Below are 5868 nucleotides of genomic sequence, written 5' to 3' on the forward strand. Positions count from 1 at the left end.
TTTCCTGATATAGCATGGGCCTTTTCATCTCCATTAAAGCTTTGATTTCATTTTTTCTCATCTAAGTGTCCTCTTTCCTTTGCTTTTCATGCCAAAGTTTTTACAACCAAAAGCCTATTTTATTTCTACTTTCCTCTCATCATGAGTCCCTGGTATTGAGGCTATTACATACTTTTGATTCATTTTTCTCTTTTTTATTTAGTAAAGCTATTTAGAACTCTCAATCCTAGCTTCTGATCATTATAAGAAAACTATTGTCATCCTCACTGCTGATACTTCAGCCACTCAGCAAAGGAGCTTAATATTTTAATACAACAGTATAGCTTTATTACGGGTAGATAAAAATTTTGAATTGATATTTTTCAAAAATTGAAACTATCTCTTGGAAATCCAGTAGTGATCATCACAATGAAAATAACCACTCTTATTATGGGTAGTGGGTACTTGCATCTAATAATTTAATTATATATTAAATTATGTAACCTTCACAGCAACCTGAAAGCATATATTATTTTATTATTTCGGTTTTCCAGATGAAGAAACTAAAGCACGGAGATATCAAGGAACATCTTAAATGTCACACCTCTGATGGACAGTGAGGTGAGGTTTGAATCTAGGCAATGGGGCTTCAGACTCTGTCTATTGATCACTGTGCTCACATACCTCTTGATTCTAAATTTTGAATGTTTGCATCTGATAGAACATGGAGTTGAACCTGGATCTTTCCAGTTAAAATTATAGCTCACTTCTTACATATTTTTGAATTCTTCACTGCCTAATTTATCCTTGAGAAATTTGTGCTTTTCTCTCTGCAGATGGTTGCTACTCTTCTAGTATGTACCGCATAATGCCTTACATTATTACAGATCTCCAAATAAAATTTTTAGAAGTAATATCCTGGGAAATTCAGGATAAAGAAGGATATATATGAGTGAAAACAATACTTAGGTTATAGGAATATTCAAAATTATATACAAGTCAAATATATAGGTAGAGAAGCCCAATATTCTATCTTAAAGCTGAGTTATGGGGTAAGTTCAAAAGAAAGTAAAGAGTAGTTTCTTTCCACTATGCCAACCAAAAGTGTTGTTATGGATTGAATTGTGTCCCCAAAATATGTGTTGTAAATCCTAGTCTCTATGCCTGTGCTAACAATTTCATTTGGAATTGATTGTCTTTGTTAGGTTAATGGGACAGGATTAGTAAAGGGTGTATGTTGAGTCAATCTCTTTTGAGATATAAAAAAGATTAAACAAGCAATCTAGGAAACAGAGATAAGGGAAGAGAGGTGCCAAGCCCCATGAAGATCACCCAGGAACAGAAGCTCAAAGAGGCAAGGACCTTCCTCCGAGTCAACAGAAAGCCTTCTTCTAGAGCCAGCACCCTGAATTCAGACTTCTAACCCCCTAAATTGTGATAAAACAAGTTTCTTTTGGTTAAAGACACCCACTTGTGGTATTGCTGTTATAGCGGCACTAGATAACTAAGACAAGCATTATCCAGACATTTATTATGTCATGAATATCAGTGAAGTTGACATCCCGACCTCTAGAGGCATACCTCTAGGTTGTGAAAACAGAGTCTTGGTAAAGCATATTCCACTCAAGATCCTAAAAGCTCAGGGATAGCAGACACAAAAATAAGTCAACAGAACTGAGAATACGTTCTTCAGCAGGGATGCTCCAACAATATAAGTGCTTAATTATATTGGCATAATATTTTTCAGATTTCAAGCACATACACAAGATGCATAATGCATGAAATACATACGCATGTATATGTGTGAATGTAAATTCTAATAATAACTCAGAATAAGGTAGGACAGATATTGGTACTTCATTTTTCTTATGAAGACCAAGTTTCAAAGCAGTTAAGTCACTTGCCCGGGAAAGAACAAATTCTGTAGTTCTCAATCTTGTTAAAAATCAAAGTTTGGGAAGAAAATATATATATTTATTTGATTCTCAAAATACAAAAGTGTTGGGCCAATTAGTTACTGAATAAATAGATAAATCTGGGAGCGGCCTGTGTATCTGTAGATTTACAAAGATTCATGGGGCATAATGGTGTACACTAAAGGCAATTAGAGGTAACAGAACATGGAACAGAACCAATGAATTCAGAGTTTAGTCAAATGGTCTTCCCAAAATGTCACATTTCTCTTCTCTCTGCGGATTAAACCGTTGTCAACTTCATCTCACCTACAGCTACTGATATGGTGATGAATAACAGTGTGACTGAATTCACTCTGTTTGCGTTGACACGGGATGCTGAAAAGCAGAAAGCAGTATTTGGGATCTTCTTGATTCTTTACTTTTTGACTCTGCTGGGCAACTTTCTCATTGTGGTGACTATTAAGACAAGTCAGACACTTGGAAGTCCTATGTACTTCTTCCTATTTTACCTGTCCTTTGCTGATGCCTGCTTTTCTACAACTACAGCACCCAGATTGATTGTGGATTCTCTGTCTCAGAAAAAGACTATTTCCTACAGTGAGAGCATGACTCAGGTTTTTGCAGCCCATTTATTTGGGTGCATGGAAATATTCGTGCTCATCCTCATGGCTTTTGATCGCTATGTGGCCATTTGTAAGCCGCTACAATACACAGCCATCATGAGCTGGCGTGTCTGTGGTGTGCTGGTGATTCTGGCCTGGGTGGGCTCTTGTATCATTCTTCAGCACAGATTTTCCTGGCTTTGAAATTGCCCTTCTGTGGCCCCAATGTGATTGATCACTATTTCTGTGACTTGCAGCCCTTGTTGAAACTTGCCTGCATGGACACTTACATGATATATTTGCTAGTTGTGACCAATAGTGGGGTCATATGCATGGTGAGTTTCATGCTTTTGCTTATATCCTATGTTGTCATTTTATACACTCTGAGAAACCGCAGTGCAGAAGGAAGGCGAAGAGCTCTTTCTACCTGTACCTCCCATTTTATTGTGGTTGTCATATTTTTTGGTCCATGTATATTCATATACACACGCCCACCAACTACATTTCCAGTGGACAAGATGGTGGCTGTGTTTTATACAATTGGGACACCCTTGCTCAACCCTCTGATCTATACACTGAGGAATGCAGAAGTGAAAAATGCCATAAAAAGTTATGGTGTAGCAAATTATGACTTCAGCTGATACATAAAGTATGGTGAATTTAATTGACGCTTCCTTAACATGTTACTTTTTGTTATGTGGAAAGGAAATATAAAATACTCCTAACAGGAAATGATCAATATAAATCAACATGTATATTGATTCATTATACACACATTTAGTGTTCTGAGAGGATTGAATTAGACTGTGTGTACTTAAAGCTCATAACCATTTTGAACAACCTATAATGATCCTTACTTGAATTCTATCAACATCTAACTATTTTCACTTGGTAATTTAAGTGCTTGTAGAAATTTTTCTCCAGAAAGCAATGCACTGACTAATCACGAGATGATTCTGTGTGTACGTGTCCACCAAATTCCTTATTCTAGTACTGTATGAATTTAGTCAACATAAGCTAGTCTATAAGTGACTGAAAACTTGTAGAATGAAGGTTCTTATTTTGCCAATATGAGCATATGATATGAAGCTCCTAGAAGATGATACCCTGGAACTCTGTAGCTAAGCCAGCCTCACTTGGCAATCGTGCACTGATACCACTTAAGTTTCTCTTCCTGCCTAAATTTTTCTGATCTCCATCCCTGTGGCCACCAGCATGGAGTATCATATGCTAGTCTGTCAGAATAGAACTCTCGAGAAGTGCCCTTGCAGCATGCATGGAGACACATATTTGCAAATGCACACATACTACACACACATACACTCACAAATTTTAAGGTAGTTGACTGGAACATTTAATTATGACTCCTAGTTGACAAGTAATTAAAAATTAAAGTAGAAGGTGATATCAGCAGAATGGCAGAGTAGGCAACTCCAAAGACACATCCCTCCACAGAAACATGAGAAAAAGAAGTGCTGAGGAGAGGGGCAGGCATACCTCTACTCCCATGGTGGGGCAAGGGAATTCTCTACAGGGAATTCTCCAAAGTTTCTCACAAACCACTCTCGGACTTTACACTGACCAGGTTTCATATCCTTTATCTAATTGTGAGGATTCTTATCTTTATGATTGCCTTTGCTATGGGAACAGGTGTAGGGTGATTTGGAACACACTTTGTAATTTCACTTCTATTGTGTCTAGCCAAAATTTCAGTTTTAACAGCTTGTTACATTAGAAATGTGAAATCATAGATTGTATGATTACTGAAGTTCAAAAGAACTGACTTTCTCTTAGAAAGGGGTCGCACATTACTCTAATTTGAGAAATGTTTGTTTGCGCACAGATGAAAGGTACACTTCATGGACAAGAGTTTGTACAGTTAAACCTTACCTGTAAACAGGAAAAGAAATGAATTATAGCTCTTAGATCTGATAACAGAGTTCCAGAAGTGAGGGGCAAGGATTGACCTGGAGAAGGTGAAAGGGCAAAGGGCAACCACCACAAGCATAAGATTAGGGAAAGGAAAGGAGCCTTGAAAATCGGTCTCAGATGGGACAAGACCCTGGGGACAGGTAAAAAAATAGAAATCACAGGTGACCTCATAAAAGATCTAAGACAGCTATTAGAAAATCCCTTGTGATTATTTGTATGGTGAAGGGAGCTATTTTCAGTTTCCGCATCTGTGCATTTGGATGTGAGGCTTCTTGAACAAAAATGAACTTCAGGATCCTGGAGAGAATCATCACTGGGGTGTCAACAAACAAGGGTGGTTGATGTTGAAGTAATTTTGTCACTAATCACTTTAAATAACTGGGTGACTAAGGGGCTATATGGGACCAAAAAGGATGACAACCAGCCCTAGGGTTCTGTGGGATAACGTAGGGGTCTCTCACCTTAACCTACTCCATCCTGTGTCAGAAGGAGAGGCTCAGACTGGAGCTAAAATTACAGTGTTTTCTTAAGCAAGGCTCAGAGAAGGCATAACAGCAATGTCTTGTGTCTGAAATGTATCCTGGGCCCCCAGGCTGGCCTGGGATAGAAGAATACTCTATACATGTCCATGAAAATACCTATTTGGCAATCAAAATCATCATATTGAGTTAATTATGAGCAAAGACGACCCAATAAGCAGATTATTTTTAAGGCATGTAATAGAAAGAAGCTAAATTAATGATTACTTTCAAGTATTCTGAGTCTTTTAGAAAGCTCATCCCTAAACAGTCTTATGGGTCCAGATACCTGTAGACATGTTTGCAATTAGAAGATACCACAGGCCACTAAGAAATGACCTTCAGATCCTATAGTTTCATGTGTTTCTCTTTCAAAATAAAAAATAAAAAAGAACAGATAAAGAAGATGTTTTTCCAACAAGATATGTTATTGCACATGATTAGATTTTCATGCTAAGCTTCTCCCCACAAAACAAAAGAGTAGATATTAAGACACCCTTTCCTAACTTCTATAAGACTCTAGCTTATTTGTCGGCTTGTGCATTTTTTTTTTTTTAGATTTTTTTTTGTTTATTGTTGTAGTTTAAATTAAATTTACATTTCAAGTTACGTTCCCATACAAAAATTTATACATACATTGTTATGTGACCCTAACCGCTCTCCCCATACTGTGACAGTACACTCCTTCTTTCCACCCGATTCCCCATGTCCATTCAACCACCTCCTAACCCTCTCTGCCTTCCCATCTCATCTCCAGACAGAAGCTGCCTATTTAGTCTCTTGTATCTACTTGAGCTAAGAGGCACACTCCTAAAGAGTATCACTTTATGTACCAAAGTCCAGTCCAATCCCTGTCTGAAGAGTTGGCCTCAGAATTGCTTTCTGGGGTTCCTCCAGTCTCATTTAGACCATTAAGTCTGG

At 37.7% G+C, this 5868-nt stretch overlaps 1 pseudogene; it reads left to right on the forward strand.

Moving 5' to 3' along the window:
* Nucleotides 1–2188: 2188 nt before the first annotated feature.
* LOC101348044 (olfactory receptor 4C11-like) lies at nt 2189–3128 on the forward strand (annotated as a pseudogene).
* The last annotated feature ends 2740 nt before the right edge of the window (nt 3129–5868 follow it).

This window comes from Trichechus manatus, unplaced genomic scaffold, assembly GCF_000243295.1.
Source record: "Trichechus manatus latirostris isolate Lorelei unplaced genomic scaffold, TriManLat1.0 scaffold00191, whole genome shotgun sequence".
Lineage (NCBI taxonomy): Eukaryota > Metazoa > Chordata > Mammalia > Sirenia > Trichechidae > Trichechus > Trichechus manatus.